Here is a 20098-nt window from a genome sequence, read left to right on the forward strand (position 1 = left end):
TTCCTTCACATAAGAATTCGCAATTTTATCCATAGTCCGTCTTAGGTACCCAAATCCTATCTTTGAATACCTTCAGTCCTTGACCGTTTGTATCAAACACCAACGTTTTACTCAAACGTTCCTCCTTCCAGTCAATTTTCTCTAAAGCTTCCTCTTGATCTTTCTTTATACTTTCCACAATTCTAGAGACAACTTCAATTCTCAACGCTCTTGGCCTTTTCTTTTCAAGATTTACCTTCCGACTGAGAGCATCAGCAACAACATTTGCTTTACCAGGGTGGTAAAGTAAGTCACAGTCGTAGTCCTTGAGTAACTCTAGCCAGCGGCGTTGCCTCATGTTCAATTCATTCTGATTAAAGAGATATTGGAGACTCTAATGATTAGTGAAAAGTTTACATTTAGTACCATAAAGATAGTGCCTCCATATCTTTAAGGCGAATACTACCGCTGCCAACTCTAGATCATGAGTGGGGTAGTTCTTTTCATGCTCTTTCAATTACCTTGATGCATACGCGATCACTTTATCCCTTTGGGTCAGAACACAACCTAACCCAACTCCAGAGGCATCACTATAGACTGCAAAGTCATCAACTCCTTCAGGTAATGAAAGAATCGGTGCTTCACACAGTCTCTTCTTTAACTTCTCAAAGGCTTCCTTATGCTTCTCATTCCAAGCATAAGTAGCTCCTTTGTGGGTCAAAGCTGTTAATGGAGTAGCAATCGAAGAAAAGCCTTGGATAAATCGGCGATAATATCCGGCTAATCCTAAAAAGCTTCGAATCTCTGTAGGACTTTTTGGTTGTTCCCACTTCATCACAGCTTCAATCTTTGCCGGGTCAATCATTATTCCTTCTTGGTTAACCACATGACCCAAAAATTGGACATCTTGAATCCAAAATTCACATTTGGAGAACTTTGCATACAGCTTCTCATTTTTCAGAACTTCTAGCACTTCACGCAGATGCTTCTCATGCTCCTGCTTGCTTTTCGAATAGATCAAGATATCGTCTATGAATACTATCACGGATTTATCAAGGTATGGTTTACAAACCCTGTTCATCAAATCCATGAAAGCGGCTGGGGCATTGGTTAATCCGAACGACATAACCAAAAATTCATAGTGTCCATATCTTGTTCTGAACGTGGTCTTCTCGATATCCTGCTCCCTCACCTTTAGTTGATGCTACCCCGACCTAAGATCGATCTTCGAAAAATAGCTCGATCCTTGCAACTGATCGAACAGGTCATCGATTCTTGGCAACATGTACTTGTTCTTTATCGTCGCTTTATTCAACTCTCTGTAATCGATGCACATTCTGATGCTCCCATCTTTCTTCTTTACAAATAACACAGGGGCTCCCAAGGGTGATAAACTAGGTCGAATGAAACCTTTGTCCAATAACTCCTGAAGTTGTGTCATAAGTTCTTTCATTTCTGTTGGTGCTAATCGATATGGTGCTTTTGCTATCGGTGTCGTTCCTGGTAACAAGTCGATACGAAATTCTACTTGTCGATCAGGGGGCAATCCGGGAAGATCTTCGGGAAAGACTTCCGGATAATCACACACCACCGGAATATTCTGCACCTCCTTCTTCTCCTTCTTAGCATCGATCACGAACGCTAGATATGATGTACATCCCTTGGCCAAACACTTTCTGGCTTTCATTAGGGAAATGATTCCAGAGTTTACTCTGCGTTTGTCTCCATACACCATAAACGACTCTTTCCCTGGCGGGTTTACTTTTACTATCTTCTTTCTACACAATATTTCGGCATCATTGGTGCTAAGCCAATCCATTCCTAAAACTACATCGAATCCATTTAACTTGATAGGCAATAATTCCTCGTGGAACTTATTCCCATCCAAGTCAACGAGGATGCTTTTCATACGATGGCTAATAGGTACAAACTTGCCACTAGCAATCTCGACTATTATAGCATTAACTAGTCTATCTACAGGCAAAGCTAGTTTTCTACCAAATTCATTCGATATAAAGGAGTAATTGGCTCCAGAATCAAACAAAATTTGGGCAGGCAATTCGTTTACGAGAAAGGTACCTGAAGCTCTCGCCTTCGAGTGTCATCTGAAAGGCTCTCGCCTTCGGCTTTGGTAGCAGATTGGGTTTTGCTGCGTCCTTCTTCTTCGGGCAATCCCTCAAAATTAGCCCTTCTTCATGGAACCCATGACAGACGCTATTAGTGAAGGTGCAATTATTGGCATAATGCCCTGGCTTTCCACACTTGTAACAAGTGAGTTCCACGCTGCACTTCCCAACATGTTTCTTCTTGCACCTGTCACACCATTTGGCTTCGGTTCCTCCTCCGAATTTTCTCGAACCAGACTTCCAGAACTTGTTCTTTTTATTGGAACCTGACGTTCCTTCAAACTTTCTCTTTTCGCCAACTTCAACCTTGCTGGCGGCTCTCCCCTTGATCATATCTTCAACAGACTTGGCAGCCCAGATAGCTGCCTCCAAAGTAAGTACCTGACGTACTGGCACCGCATACTCCCATGGAAGTCCCTTTGCGTACCTGTCAATTTTCGCCAGCTCATCTGGGACAATACGCAAAGCAAACTCCATTTTGTCTGTGAAGTTATTAGTATACCCTTCTGCAACGTTAGAAATTGGTTTTCTAACTCAAGTACGTTTTGGGCCGAGCAGTACTTGCGCTTAAAGTGCACCAAGAACTCTGCCCAAGTCAGTTGTAGTGGCTCATTAGGGCTTAGGGTCTTCCCTAATGTGTTCCACCAACGAGCAGCACTACCCCTGAACTGACGCACTGCAAAGGTGGTTTGTAACTTGCCTTGGAAATCACAAGTCATGAAATCCTACTCCATTTCCGAGATCCAGTCCATTACTCCGACAGGATCTTCTTTTCCAGTGAAGTTCGATGGCTTGCAAGTCATAAAGTCCTTATACTTGCACCCATTTCTCTCCACTTTACCCTCGTGGTTATTCCTCCCAACCACAAGCGGTTCACTATGACCAACCGATCTGTTGTTGTTCCCTTCTTCAGATCGATCGTTATTTAGTTCACGTTGTTCAACATGAACTGAAGGTTCATCCCTGTTGTTCAACAACATTTGCCTCAACTCCTCCCTTTGTTCAACCATCATGGTCTGAATCATAGTTCGTACTCCAGCCATGGTGATGGGTTCGGGTGCAGCTCCTACTATCGGCACCTGTTCCACCACTTGGGGTTGAGGTTGTTGGTTTCTGTTTGCATTTCCCGCTCCACTTCGAGTTCTTGCCATTAAAATCTATATACCGAATAAGGCGAATTAGGTCTTTATCATTGTTAGACATGTCAATTCCATTATCACTCCGAAACGTTTACATGTTAGTTCTAATCTCGTAATCATACGCTTAGAATCCTACACACATAAGGTTTCCAGATCCGGTTGGCAACAGACCATAGATCCGAACAATAATGGCATATATGGCAACATATAGCATTTAGCACATAAAGGCATTTTAGGCATCTTTCCTAAAATAAACTAGTGCTCGTGTCTAAAATATGGTAGACACTCATCTCACAATCATCACTTAGCATTCTAAGTTTAAGTCTAGAAATCCTACAATTTCTTAGTTCGCTTAAACTAATGCTCTGATACCAACTGTGACATCCCCAATTTCACGGCCAGAAAAGACCGATTTCGTTTATGCTTTTTAAAATAAAATCAGAGAAATCTTTTTAAAAGATGTTGCGGAATTGGTCACCACAACAAAACATGATAAAAAGTTATCAAAACCTTTCTTTAAGAAATATATATTCTCATTTTATATTAAAACCTCGGGATGTCAAGTTCCGATACAGATCAAAAGCATAAACAAGACATTATAAGCCTTATATCAGTTATTTACAACTACTGGCCTATAATCCAAAAATCACTCATTGTCATCATCTGACTATGCTCGGGGTCCACTACCTGTAATATAAAAAGCTGAGTGGGTCAGGCTTGGAAGCCTGGTGAGCATATAGGGTTTTCAACCCACAATAATAATAACTTATTAAGTTCACCAATCAACAATAACCCTAATTACCCATTCCCGTTGTCCTCACTTTACGTCCCTAAACACCTAACACAAGGGACATAGCCTAAGGAATATCATCGGGGTGGACACTACTGCTAAGGGGACTCCTCAGCCATATGTGTCCTAAAGGCAACCATGAGGGGGATTGGAGTACACCAATGAACATTTAGTTTATCAACACCTACAAGTTGCGAACCTGCTAGTGTGCCACTGGACTGTCTAGAAAGGTCCGTGGTCGTGATCTATACTCCGTTAGACGACTTCACCGATAACAACAACAACAACACCGACACCGACACCGAGGCCTCTCACCATTTTAACACACACCGACTATTTCGTCTACCCATGTTCTACCCAACATATTTGTAGATAAAATACATATACAGTTTAAAACTTGTATAAAACATCTATTCAACAGTCACCTCAAATAAACAATTAACATATTTACACATAGCACGTATTTTAAGCTAAATACTTCATATCTATGTGTAAAGTGAAAGTAACTACACACTCACCTGATTTGATGATAATCGGGCAGCAATTCGTTTCCTAAAACGTTCGTTTCTAATAAAACCGGGAGTTTTATTGAGAGACCGGGCTCTGCGAAGGTCGGGCTTCGAAACCGAAAAGATAAATTTTTCGGGCTTCACGGGCACTTCGTGGCGTATTCCGGGGGTTATAATCGATACCGGGGATTTAGGGGATGTTGAAATGAAGAAAATATGGAAAGAGGGGCTAAAAGTGGCAATTTCTTAAAAAAATCCGAGAAGGCTCGCAACCTTCTATTTATAGGTAGGAGCTTCTGATCGGACGGCTGAGAAGCCTCCACGTGGCGAAGATCCGAGGCTCACGGGGGAGGGCTCACACGAGGGTTGCGCGTGCGAAGGGGCTGCTGGCCTCTTGTGATTGGACCGAGGTCTAGGTCCGAAGTAGGGGCACCCGTGACATTCATGCGAGGGTTCGGACATGTGCTAGAGGGTACGTGTCGCCTTCTCAGTGGACCACTTCGGATCAGCTCACGAAATCAGAGGACTCAGCAGCTCGGAGACGTGGCTCGCATGACTCACCAGTTTCGGACACGTGGCACGTTCTAAGCGAAGGTGACGTGGCCGAAGCCACCTATGCGAAATTTCTTGGTTTTCGCGCCAAAACTTCTAAAATCCATAACTTTCGCATACGAGCTCCGTTTTTGACGTTCTTTATATGCACGCGTAGGTAAAATTACGTTATACAACTTTCGTTTAGACTTCGTCGGCTAATTTTGAATTTAATTTTTATATTATTATTTTTAACAGACCGGGACAGGAAATCCGTTAAAAATTCATAACTTCTTCATCCGACGTCCATTTTCGTCATATTTTTTACCGTTATGCTACTAATGACGAGAACTTCGATTCTCGTTTAGGTCGTGTCGGCTAAAAATCACTCGATCTAAAATTCTAGTTTTTAGCTATCTACTGCTAAGCTGAAACTTCGAAAAACCATAACTTCCTCATATGAAGTCAGATTTGGGCGTTCTTTTTATACCTACTCTCAGTTTAACGAACACTACAAGTTTCGTTTAGATCACTAAGGCTAAAAAGTAGTTTATCAAAAACTCACTTTTTACGACATTCAGCATTGTGCCGGTTTTGTCGTGAAACTTCGACAGGTCATAACTTCTTCGTTATAACTCGGATTTCGGAATTCTTTATATATCTGTAATTCTTGTCACGACCACTACAACTTTCTTAATAGATATCGGCTTTATCTAATATTTATTTTCGACGCTCATTGTTATTCTTAATTAATTAACTCCTAGTAATTAAGCATAAAACACATAGAATTCACATAATTCCTTTTTCATTTCTTCAAAATGAGTTACAAAGGTTAACCTAGACTATCACCTTAATATTAATGCCTAGGCTAGAAACATGAGTGTTACACCCTACCCTTCGAAGGGTTCTTCCTCTTTTTCCCTCTACCTTTTCGGATTCCCAGGACAGGTGCGGAGTTTGGATTAGGAGTAGGAGTGGTAACAACCGACTTACCTTTAAGACCTTGAAGTTTGTTGAGGGTGACTTCTTCCTTGTTCATGTGGTATGTCATGCAGAATTGATCATAACACGATGGTAAGGAGTGCAAAATGATATCTATTGCTAACACCTCTAGGAAGTTCACATTAAGCTTCATCAAACGGTCCACATACCTTTACATTTTCTACATGTGGCCCGTGATGGGTTCACCATCTTTCATTCGGGTTGTTATCATGGAGGAGATGATTTCATATCGCTCTTGACGAGCACTCTTATGGTAGCGGTCCATCAAATCCTGGTGCATCTCAAAAGGATAGTAGTCCTCATAGGACTTTTGGAGTTCGGCTGTCATAGTTGTTGGATTAGTGTCTAAGTCCATAACTATTTTGGTATGTACTTGACCCGATTATGAGCATGGTCCTTTTGGGTTGCCTTCACCATAGCAATATGTAGGATGAATTAAGGAGAGAAAGGTTTAATTATGATTTATTAATATATTATAAGAATAATATATTAAAGGAGAAATCATATAGTTTAATTAATATTAGTCAAGAATTAATTAAGAATTAATTTTGTGGCTAAAAGAGATTAATTAAACATAGGGGACTGGATTTGTAATTATAAGATAATTACGATTGGGCTATGGATCACCTAATAATATATAGGTTGGACGAATTCTATGGAAAGCCCATTAGAAATCGTCCAAGGGATATGTTAAAGGAGTCCATGGGCTGCTTAGGGTCTAAGCAGCCAGATTAGAGTTTCCTAGTTGTAAACCCTAATAGCCTACATGTACATAAAGGACCCTTAAGCCCCAAAAACGTGGACAAGTAATCCTTTAGGGTTTCCAGCCGTTTTTGGTGCCTCCTCTCTCCTCCCTCTTCATCCAAGTTGCTTAGTGGTGTTTGTGACTCCATTAGAGGTGCAACACTTGAGGCACTAAGCTTTCTGAAGCCAATCAAAGCAAGGATTGATTGTTATTGATATATAACAATCAAAGGTAATTACTAAACCCTTATTTCAGTTCTTATTTGATAGATCTAGGGTTTGTAAGTCTTGGATTCATTGCATGTACAATAGAGAAACCTAGATCCAAGCATTAGGGTTTGTATGAGCGCATAGGATTGTTCTTATGCATAAAACCCATCAGTGGTATCAGAGCCTTGATTGGTTTCTGTTGTATGTGATGCAATTGTCGTTTTTCTGCTGAAAATCGCTTTTTTTGCCTCTGCCCGACTCAACTCGGCGAGTCAGTATCTGGACTCGGCGAGTTGGCCCTACTTGGTGAGTTCAGGACTGACTCGGCGAGTCCGGGAGTCAGACAGAGTATATTTCGGGATTTACTTGCTGTTTTGTTGTAGGATTGATGCCAAAATCGTTTTTTGATAATAAAATCCGAATTTTATTGTATGTAAATGATTATCCTTACCAAAACAGAAGATAATTTCAAATCTTTTGAATAATAGTTTCTTTATATGATAAATATAGATTATTCAAATTATTTGGTAATTATCTTGTGACTAAAATTGGATTAGGTCAAATATAGATAATCACTAAATTAATTATTTGATTTATATTATTTGTTATTTGATCCCTAGTAAGTTTGAATAGTTTCAAATTACTCCCTTTAGGTTTTATAGTTTAAATTTAAACTTAAAAGTTTTGTTTTTGAAATTTAAATAGTTAAACCCTAATGTTTTGAAAAGTTTCAAACCTTGCCCTCAAGTTTTGGAATTTAAAATTTTGATTAAAAGTTTAATGTTGAAATATTTAAATTCTGAAACCTAATGTTTTGAAATGTTCAAAACTTGCCCTCAAGTTTTGGAAATTAAAATTTTGATTAATAGTTTAATTATGTAATATTTAAATTCTAAAACTCTAGTGTTTTGAAAAAGTTCAAATTACACCCTCATGGTTTTGTTAAGTTAATTAAAAGTTTAATTAAAAGAGAAACTTAATAAAACCACCTAGTATTTTAAAAGTGTAAAATACACCCTATACTATATATATGTAACATTAAAAGTATAATATTATATATATGAGTAAAGAGTCAGTCTTACCGTTAGTAGGCCTCATTCACGAAGCTGGTCTATAAGGGGTGTTTAAGGAAATTGCCTACAAAATGGCGATTGAATGGGTATCCACTCTTACCCACCGCACTCTTGACTAGTGGAGGGTCGTTAGTCGAACGGGTAGGATATGACGAAACCTTCCATTATAAGTATAATGAAGTACAAAGTAACTAAATGCTTTTACAAATTCCCAATCTTAGTTAATTTAGGGAAAATGTGAATTTGTATGCTAATCCATGGAATTACACTTCGTACCCTTGTCAAACGTTAGTGGAGCGTGTGTGGCTATCCGGCACACTAATTTGGGATTGACATTGGTGGAGAAGGGTGGCTCGATGTTTATCATAGATCAATGGAGCGTGTGTGGCTAACCGGCACATTGATTAGGTGATAATAGCAATTGGGTGCACCACGTGATTCGTATGGTTATTCACACCTTGTTTGTGATCCTCGGCATCCCAGTCACAAATAGAAGGGCATAATCGAGATTAAACATGCAATTGAAAAGTTCAATGAATCTCAAAAGATCTAGGAGTTTCAATTCATTTAAAACATAAATTTCTTTTTCGTTTTTCATGGTGGGAATTGGTAAATCGTCATTTACCTACCTTCAAATATTCTGCAACTAGATTACGACATCCCTCTTCTAGGTTGTAGAATGTTGTGTTGGATCCTAGCCTTGATGCTTCATTTGGGTGTTACATCAAGGATTCTTATCAACTAACTTGAATTTTCTCTCGTTTTGTTGATGTCTAAATCTCACAATGGTCTTCCCAAGTCCCTTGGAACAAGCTTTCCAAATGAAGATGATGTTCCACGATACGATCAAGGAAATGAGAGTCATGCTTCACTTCCTCCACCTCCTCCAATTATTCTCCCTAACCCACAAGTTCAAAGGCTTGAAAAGTTCAAGCTCACTTAAGCCCTTTTGGCAAGTAAACACGAAGATGGGAAACTTGTGTGTGCACACATCTTAGAGATGAAGTCACATATTGATAGGTTAAGGATGATGGGTGTCGATATCTCTGATACCACTGAAGGGTTTAGAGCATTCTAACACTCGTAAGTGTACATGCAACCCTAGGAAACCTTGGATCTATGTTTGTCTAAAATACATGCAAAATACTTTTTTCCAAGGTTCATAATCCTATCTAGCATACATGGGGAACTTTAAACATAAAGATGGCTAGAATTACATACCTTGTTGTTGTTTTGATTCCTTGAAAAAACCTTGAGAACCTAGCACCCCAAGTGTGATGCCTCAAATGTTTCACACACAATACCAAATGCTCTTGGAATAAACTTGAGAGAATTTGTTAACACTTGAAATCGGCCTTGCCCTCTTGTCTCACTAGTGTAGCCGATTTTGGTAGATAACATGTTCTTTATATAGTGTGTTGCATTAGGGTTACACCATGTATACCCTAATGTAACATGGCTCTTCATTTCCATGACTCCTGGGTTTCTAACTCCCATGCAGCATCCATGGAGCATCCTATGGACCTTAGCCCAACTAGATAATCCATGGAGCATCTAGCCCACTATACAAGTATGGATGATATACACAATCAACCCATATATTTAATTAGTCTCCTTTTTGATCACTTAATTAATTCTAGATTAATTCTTGATCAATACTAATTAAATAATATTATTAATATAGAACTTATAATATATTAATAAACCACAAGTGTTATTTCTCTCATTTAGTCTATCCAATTGCATGATGTCATGCAACCCAAATGGACGATGTTGGGTCGGGTCAAGTACATACCAGAAATAGTTATGGACTTAGACACCTTATCCAGTTTCGTGTTAACTTTTAGGCCTAGTCCTGGCTGTTTGTGAGTTTTTGGAGTGTTGCGAGATTTAGAAAAGTTACGAGGTTTTTGAAAATAACGAGATTTGACATGAGATGAATTTCTTTGACAACTACACTGACATATAGAAGATTTGTCATTTACCCTGACACTTTGTTTGGTCAGCGGTATGGATGAAAAAGTAGGCTTGTTACTAGTCCGAGAGAGGTGAGATCTGACAGTAATGTTGTTGGAATTTGTAAAAGTACGTTTCGCAGGAGTGGGAGCACGTGTAGACCTTTTGGAAAGTGATTTCTTAAAACATTGATGTGATTTTAAAGGTATTGGAGTTGGTAAGATCCCTTTCCATTTTGGGTCATCTGAGGAATAGATTTGAAAACCATTACTTCGAAAAGACATTACTTTCTTTTGGATTGTGTCGGATGTTTTTGAAATGGTTTTAGAGACTATACATTCCCTTTTGTTAGTTTTTTTGATTGAGGAGTTTTTTGAAAGATAATTTGAGAAAACAAACTTTTCTGGACTCTTAGATTTTGGAATTCTGACACGTTTTTTGTTGTTTGAAAAGATTTCCCGATTTTTACCACAGGATCGAATTTCCTCCTTGAAAGCCTTTTTAGCCTCGGTTTTTGGAGAACCGCAGTCATTGATGTTCAGCTGCAGTTTCCTGGAAACCTTTGATAATTTTTGAAAACGAGGGCTAGATTCATCCGAACTAGAAGATTCAGAATTTTGAGAGCACTGACCCACTTCAAAGTTTTCTATGGGTATTTCATGATGAATTGGTTGAAGAGTCACAATGCTTTTGACGATAGTGTGCTGTAGGGAAGATTTGACTATCGCATAATAAGTCTGAGTTGAGACTTTTGTGGGACGTTTGATAATAGGAAGATGAGCAGACTGTGGTCCATGACTGCGGTGAGAGACACTGCGGTCTGAGGACAGAGATGGAAAGTCCATTGAGACTTTGGGACCTTCTATGACAATTTCCTCATCAACAACTGATGATGTCTGAGAATTGGGATAGATTGTGCCATATATAGGGACTTGATCACTTGGGTGACCCGAAAATTCAGGCATAATTTCCTCAATGACACAGTTGTTACTCAGATTATGAAGTCTATCGAAGTGAGTTCTGATGTATTCGGGAAAGGTTTTGTCATTGATTGGGAAATAGAACTCTCGGTTAGGAGGGACATAAAGTCGATCTTTATTAAAACCGGGGTGAGGAATCCTTTGCGGTAGGATATCCATTGGACTAACCCCAATTATAAGTGTTATCTACGGTTCCATTGTTGACAAGGTTTTCAATAGCTTCACTTTCATTGAATAGTTTTTCTATTAAAAGATTCAAACGTACACTTTCAGTTTGAGCTAAATCTCTCTGATTTAATGTTTTGCCTAATTGAGTCTCACATAACATTTTTGCATCCTTTTCTAATTCTATATCCTTTTCTATCATGGAAATCTTGAGTCTTTAGTCTTCTAATCGTCCTCTAACATGGAACATTTCCTGAGATGCAATGTTCTTCTCATCTAAGGCTTTATTATAGTCTGAAATGACGACATCACATGTGTCATTAAGGTTGTCAAGAAATGGTTGACAGTCATGCATGCTATAATTAAGAGTTTGAATCATGAGCTTTACCTGCTCGACGATGCTCAGAGTGCCATCCTTTGCCATGTAGCAATAATTATTTTTCAGATTGGTTGATCCATCCTCATCCGTAGTGGCCATCATGCAGATTTTCCCTTTTTCCTTGATGTTGTGGATGTGGTCATCCTAATTCTCCTGACGACCATACTTGATGGTAGCCGGTTGAACTGTTGGCTAACAAAAGCAATAGGATTCTGAAATTCTTCTTCATCATTATACTCTGAGTCAGCTTCGTATGACAGCTAAGGATTATCATACAAGGGAGAGTAAGATTAAGTATGAGGTGCTTGTGCTACTAAAGTGAGTGGTCCTCCGAAGTCAGCACAGTCTTTGAGTACGGTAGACTCTTGTGCTTGCAGTTCACCATAAAGTTTGTCGAGAGACAAAAAATGAATTTTTCTGTCTCCTTGGACGATCATTTTGGCTATGGTCCAATGTCTACCCAATCCATTGAGAAACTGGAGATTGGTCTCATGGTTACTTCAGATGGTGCCCGCATTAGATAGCTTTGTGACAATTAAGTTGAATCTCTTGAAGGAATCTTCCAATTGTTGAGAGAAAAACTTGATAAACACACTTGAACAAACGTTAGAACAAGTTTATATTGTGGAAATTAAAGTTTATCTCAAAGGATCATAAAGCTCAACAAAAATATAAGTTAGGGTTAGATAGTTAGATGATTAGTTGTGGAAATATAAGGAAATATAAAAGACAACAAGTATTATATCAAGTATACACTTAAGTTGATTCTTAACGAGGAATGCAATAAGACCAAGTTAGTAAGTGAGATCAAACTTAGTGATTAAGTCAAATATGACTTGCTCCGAAGAGATAACGATATTAGAATATGAAGATTTTTAAGCTGAGGTAATAAGATGGAGATGAGAGATTCAAGATCCGTAGAGAGATGTGTATTCATTCTGAAAATTAGAACTCTATTTATAGAGTCTCGAAGATTACAAAAGTCCTATATGTTGAGAGTTGCCACGCAGGGCACATTGGATAAAAGAAAGTACTATAAGAAAAACAGATAAAAGACCAAGGCTAAGTGCAGATGAAGATGACTACGGTTCTGGTGCTTGACTGCTGAATAGAGAGTGGTTGCGGATAAGATAGTGGTTGCGGTTTGGATGAAGTTTAAGAGGGTCGCTTCTCTGTTTCAACATGGCGCCTTTGCCAACCACCATGAGGATTACCGATGGCCGCCAGGGTACGGCGGAGGCTCCTGTACGGAAGAGAAGGGATTTTCAGTTGACCACCGATGAGGCCCGTGTAGTGCCCGATGTGGTTACTGGTATGTGTTCTAACCCTATCTTTTATTGCTTTCCTTGTTTATGCTTATATTTATTATGATAATGTATAGGGACCTTTTTGGTCAACAGTTTGTCTGCTCATGTTGTGTTTGCTTCCGGGGCTACTCGATCCTTCGTATCTCTTACACTCAATAAGAAGTTTCGAGACACTCCAGGGACCTTGGATTCCCTTTTGGAGGTGGAGATTGCTGATGATCATACTGTGAGTGCTTCAAGGGTACCTATTCTAAGGGTTTTCCTAATGTTTTCCTCAAGGATTTGCCTGGAGTGACTCCCGAGATGCAGGTTGAGTTTCGGATTCAATTGGTTCCTGGTGCGGCTTAGATATCCAAGGCGTTGTATCGGCTGGCACCACCAGAGATGCAACAGTTGTCTACGCTGCTAGACAAGGGTTTTATTCGTCCGAGCAGTTAATCGTGGGGAGCACTGATTTTATTTGTGAAGAAGAAGGACGGTTCGTATAGGATGTGCATTGATTATCAGGAGCTGAATAAGCTAACGGTGAAGAACCGTTACCCACTCCCAAGGATTGATGATTTGTTCGATCAGCTCCAGGGTGCATCTTGGTTTTCCAGGATTGAGTTGTGATCAGGGTACCACCAGATGAGGGTCAGCGATGAGGATATGCACAAGAAAACCTTCAGGACTCGTTATGGTCATTACGAGTTCGTGGTGATGCCCTTCGGGCTCACCAATGCACCCGCAATGTTCATGGATCTCATGAACCGAGTCTACAGGCCGATGCTGGATCGGTCTATGATTGTTTTTATTGATGATAGTTTGGTCTACTCCAAGACCAAGGAGCATCACGAGCAGCATTTGCAATAGGTGTTGGAGACCCTGAGGAGGGAGAGGCTTTATGCCAAATTCTCCAAAAATGAGTTTTGTTTGCGCGAGGTGCAGTTTCTGGGGCACATCGTCAACCAGAAGGAGATCTTGGTTGACCCGAAGAAGATCGAGGCTGTGATGCATTGGGAGGTCCCAAGGACTGAATCGGAGATTCAGAGTTTCTTGGGTCTTGCAGGGTGTTATCAGAGATTTATCCAGGATTTCTCCAAGATTGTTATGTCTTTGACTCATTTGACAAATAAAAGTGTGATCATTCTTTGGGGACCTAATTAGCAGTTGCCTTTTGAGACGCTGAGGCAAAAGTTGTGTGAGGCCCCGATTTTCTTCTTAACTGAGGGCTTGGATGATTTTGTAGTTTTATATGACGCCTCTATTTCGGGTTTAGGAGCTGTTCTTATACAGAGGGGTCACGTGATTGCTTACACTTCAAGGCAGCTGAAGCATCATGAGGCGAATTACCCCACATATGATTTGAAATTGGGGGTTGTGGTGTTTGCCCTCAAGATCTTGAGGCGTTGTCTGTATGTGGTTCGGTGTACTCCACACAGACCATAAGAGTTTGAAGTATTTTATGGACCAGCCAAACTTGAATATGCAGTAGCAGAGGTGGTTGGATGTAGAGAAAGAATATGATTGTGAGATCCTGTACAAGCCTAAGAAGGACAATGTGGTGGTCGATGCTTTGAGCCTCAAGGTGGCAAGCTTATCTATCTGAGATATCTGTTTAAGAATGACTGTCACTTCGCCTCTGATGGCTTTGATCGAGAAGGCTCATGTTGAGGGAATAAAAAAGGAAAATTAGAAGAACGAGGAAATTAGAGGACATATTCCTTTATTTGTCAGAGAACGTCGGGGGTTGTTGACGCAATGTGGTAGAGTTACTGGTGGCCCTGCATGAAGAGGTAAATTGCTTGGTTTTTTGAGCGGTGCCTGACTTGTAGAAAGGTCAAGGCCGAGCATCAGAGACCGCACGTAAAGGTGCAGCCGTTGCCCATTATAATGTGGAAGTAGGAGGAGATCACTATGTATTTCGTCATGAAATTAACTAGGACGACATGTGGTGTTGATTCTATCTGGGTCATTGTGGACAGACTGACCAACAGTGCGTATTTTATACCGATTGCCGAGAGCATATCAGTGCAGAAGGTAGCCGATATTTATGTTCGAGAGGTGGTGGTTAGGCACGGGGTGCTAGTTTTGGTGGTCTCGGACCAGGACGTTCGCTTCACTTCTAGGTTTTGGAGGAAGTTTTATGAGTAGTTGGGTACTGAGTTGCATTTTAGTACAACATATAGGAGGACTTGTTATATGGGAGTCAGGATATGATTCGGGCTTGTGTGTTGTATTTTGGACGGAGTTGGGATACGTACCTTCCACTGGTCGAGTTCTCTTACAACAAAAATTATTATCCTAGTATTGACCAACCACCATTTGCGATGTTATATGCGAGGAGGTGCAGGACCCCGATTTATTGGGGCGAGGTTGGTCATCGGGTCATGGGAAGCATCGAGGTGGTACTTAAGACTATAGAGTTCATTCAGCTGGTGTCCGACAGGTTACCAGTCGCGCAAAGTCGACAGAAGAGTTATACTGATTGGTGCCGTTCAGACCTTGAGTTTTAGGTGGGAGACTTTGTGGTGCTGAAGGTTACACCAAGGAAGGGTGTCATTCGGTTTCGGAAGCGGGGCAAGTTGGGCCCCAGTTTATCGGTCCTTTCATGGTTACTGCCCAGGTGGGCAGGGTTGTATACCGACTGGATCTTCCTGATGAACTCAATCATATCCATAACACTTTCCACATGTCTCAGTTGCGAAAGTGGGTAGCCGATGATTCAGCAGTGATATCAGTAGAAGACATTCAGGGGGATGAGCACCTGAATTACGTGGAAAGGCCAATTGCGATTTTAGACAGGAAATCTAAGGCTCTGCGCAACAAGGTGGTGAATCTAGTGAAGGTGTAATGGCAGCACCGAAAGGGCTCTAAGTGGACGTGGGAGTCGGATGACGAGACAAGGCGGCACTACCTATATTTGTTTGCGTCAGCGGACTTCGAGGACGAAGTCTAATTCAAGTAGGGGAGATTTATAACATTTGATTCCAAGCATTTTCCCCTTTGGTCCTAAAAGGTAAATTATTTTTTGAAAATGGTCCCCCTTATACGCTGGTTGTATATTCAGTTACGCTTAGCGTACATGCGCGCCTTAGATCGGGAAGCTTAGCTACATATGTTGGGTGTACATGGTGTACACATGGCTACGCAGGCAAAGACTAAACCCTAAATTTTAGGGCATGAGCCCTATTTAAACATCATTATGGCCTTTGGACTCTCACCCCTATCAGCCTCACTGCTATTCACAACCCATTAAACCCCAGCTTACCCTTTTGAGTGATTCTTCAGCTTGGAAGTGAATTTTGTGGCATTTAGTGTGTTTTCAAGAAGAATAACTTGGTAATCAAGCATTTATTGAGGTTGAGCTTCTAGATCCAGAGTCTACATAAACTTAGGAAGCTTTTGAAGGTAACCAGTCCTTATCTTGATGATTCTTTTGGTTATTAGATTTTAGGGCTTGTTTATGAGTTCATTTTGGTCGCATTGTTCTTTTTTGGGTTTGGGAAACTCTAGATGCTAGAATTATTAGATTTCAGTCCCTTGGATGTTTTAGATACATAAAAATGTCATCTTGGTGGTGGATATGAGTCCATGCATGGATTTAAGTCCTTAGTGTGAGCCTTGTCGGACAAAAATTGATCTTGGGTTCCATTAAGTCATGCTAAGGCATAAAGTCGCCAACTTTTTGTCTTAGAACCCTAAATGGTCAAGTTCTGAAAGTTGGATCGAGTGGCTTTAAGGATTAAGAACTAAATGGCTGCAGGTGGTAAGCAGCTCAATATGCTGAGCGCACTATGGAGAACGTTGTGCGTACTGGCAATCAAACGAGTACGTTGAGCGTACAGAGAGTATGTCGAGTGTACGATTCTCAGTGGCCTTTTGCACTTTGTTGGGTTTTCGCCTTTTGGTCTTTAGTTAGTTGGGTTTTGGCCTGTTTAGGGTGGACGAGCCTAAAAATTTTGTTAGTGGTCCTTAGGATGTATGAGATGGGCCTTTTGGGCCTTGGGGCCCATTATTGTGTTTTATGCCAAAGTTGGTTAAGCTCATTATAGGAAAGGTGAATGGGCCTTTACCTTAGGAGTTTGGACTTGGGGCTTAGGCCCACGTTTATGGATTATAACCTTTATCTGATTAGGGTATTTTGTGTATGTTCGGTGTGGGATCTTCCAGTTCGGTAGTCGAGCAGTTAGCTATTTATCAGTACTCTGCGGTGACTTCTCTCATTGTATTAATGGGTCGAAGGCACCAAGGTCGGCCTATTAATTTTGATATAGGCTGTTAGTTATAATTGAGATATGTGTATGAAAGACCAGAATTTGGCCCCTAGAAATTGTTTGGCAGACCAAGATTTGGCCCCTGGCAAATATATGAAAGATGAGGATCTAGCCCCTAGGAACTGTATGAAAGACTAGGATTTGGCCCATGGCAACTGTCTGTAAGACCGGGATATGGCCCTCGGTAGGAAATTGACTGTAAGATTATGGTTTGGCCCATAACACTATCTTATTTATGATTGGTATGTAGTACTTTGGAAAAACTCACTAAGCTTTTGCTTACAGTGTGTATTTATGTTTTCAGGTACTTCTGATACTAAAGGGAAGGGCCCGGCATAATGGCCTTACTCTGATGTTTTGAAATTGTTTTTATGTAATGGGTTTTGGAATAATAGAATGAATGTGTTTCTTATTTAAAAATCAAAAAAATTTATCCATGTTTTTGGGCTGTTACAATGCAGATGGTAGCTGGTTTGACAACATGACTAAACATGTCATAAAAGTCCAGACCAGGATACTGAGAGAAACCTTGAGCGAAAAAATGACCTTTTTAACGATCAAGACTATCTTGACTATTAAATTTGTGTATACAGAGCCAACGACAATGAACAATAATAGCAGAGATGGGTTTTGGAAGAAGATCTCAACTATGGTTGGAGAGAAGAACAAACATTTTAGAATCCATGGCAGTACCCAAGTATGGGTCACATATGGCCTGAGTAGTGGACCGAGGAATGGGAGAAATGTTAGAGGTAGAAACAAGATTAATTATTTGCTTCGGGTGAATAGAGCCAGTGCACGATCGAGTGACCATCGGGTGACTAGAGGAAGGTGGAGGAGGAGATCGAGACACAGGAGGGGGAGCCATACCATCATAGTCAAAAGAGTCATAGATAGAGGGAGGAGAAGTGGGGTGAAAATTAGATTAGGGAACATGAGCTTCATCAAATATGACATGGCGAGATAGAATGACCTTTTGAGTGATGAAATCTAAACACTGATATCCACGATGTTCGGTGGAAGGACCGAGATAAACACATACAAAGGAGTGAGATGCAAGCTTAGGTGGGGAAGTAGAAGAGGTATTGGGGTAGCAAAGATATCTAAAGACGCGAAGGTGATTGTAGGACAGAGCGACCCGAAAGATAATTTCAAAAGGGGTTTTGTACATAAGCATGTTGGTGGGAAGAAGGTTGATGGTGCGAACAACCAATAAGAGTGCTTCACCCCAAAAATTAAGGGAAAAAGGCTTAAAGTAATGAGCTGCATATGGTATTGTTTATGGTGCGAACGGTACGCCCGACCTTTCCATTTTGTCGCGAGGTATACAGGCAAGAGAAACAAATTTTGATTCCATGATTGTTAAAAAAATCGAAAAGTTGTTGATTATTAAATTCACGACCATTCTCACATTGAAAAAGTTGAATATCGGTTTTAAATTTATTAAGGACATAAGTCCTAAAGTTTTTGAAAACAGAAAAAACATCAGATTTTTTTGTGTAAGGGAAACACCCATAAAAAATGCGAGAAATCATCTAAAAGTAGAACATAGTATTTGACTCCACTAATACTAGAAATAGGAGACGTCCATAAATGAGAATAGATAAGTTCAAACACACGAGAAGTTTTAGTACATGAATCGGAAAAAAGGTAAACACCATTGTTTCCCTAATGGACAAGCATGACATAAAGAAGAATTCTGAACAGAACACCAAATAAAATTACAAGACTTAAGAAACTGAAATATAGATTATCCATGATGGCCGAGACGATGATGTCAGGTGTCAAAAGGGAATGCAACATGAGCAGAAGCAGGAACAATTGTGACAGAGGAAGGAAGAAAAGGATACAAGTCATGATGATCACAGTTGCAGTGTTGAAGGGAGGCTCATGTTTTAAGATCCTTGACAGTGATACCAAACAGGTCAAACTCAACAGAAACATAGTTATCAGTGGAAAAGAGACGAACATATATAAGTTTTTTTAAAAAAAAATCAGAGACAAATACATTTTTTGTAACATCCAAAAAGTATAAGAAAATATTTTCTTTTTTTAAAATGAATAGATTCTATCATCAAATTGTTGAAAAACATTCACAATGTACAATATCAAAGTTATCATAGTGATAATATCCAAAAAATGTGGAAATCATGAGGGGAGGATGTTGTGACATCACGTCGGGCTCTTCGCCTTGGTACCGGAAGTACCTGAAACCATAAACATAAACTGTAAGCACGAGGCTGAGTAAGTTTCCCCAAAGTACAACATACCAAACATGCAACTGGGCCTAGCCTGGGGGTATATTTCAACACAGTAAACAAATATGGACTACGCACTAGGGTATATTTCAACCTGAACATGCCATAGTGGGCCTTGTCCTGGGGTGTATTTCAACATCGGGTGTATGTCAACCCGATCACACAAACAAATATATATATTAGATAGCCGCTAACGTTCTATATAACCAAATAATGGGCCGACATTGGTGCCTTCGACCGATAGATACAATGAAGAGACTCACCTCACAAATAGATGAGAAACTGAAACAACACGTTGCTATGAATCAACTCTACCGGTCACCTTTATAAATACAGTGACCAAAACTCAGAATATATATCAAAATACCCAAAATACCCCTAGGTTAAACTTTGGTCAAAATCCAAGTCAAAGTCAAAAGTCAAAAGTCAACCCAGCTAATCACCACATCGTGGCCGCAAATCGTCAAAACAGTCGGTTCATGACTAAGTCACCACGTCGTGGCGACCTCAACCACGCCGTGGTGATACGTCTGGACAGCTTAGCCATTAAGTCCATTTCCTTCAACTACAAAAAATCCAAGGCTCAGATCTGGTCCTTCCTATTGTCTTGATGGGTAAAGTTTCCAAGTATATCCCTCAAACCCTTCCATAAGCCAAAATTGCTATCCCGACCACTAATGGTGACTTAATGCAT

Source organism: Lactuca virosa, chromosome 8, assembly GCF_052849685.1.
Source record: "Lactuca virosa cultivar CGN04683 chromosome 8, Lactuca_virosa_CGN04683_v6, whole genome shotgun sequence".
Classification (NCBI taxonomy): domain Eukaryota; kingdom Viridiplantae; phylum Streptophyta; class Magnoliopsida; order Asterales; family Asteraceae; genus Lactuca; species Lactuca virosa.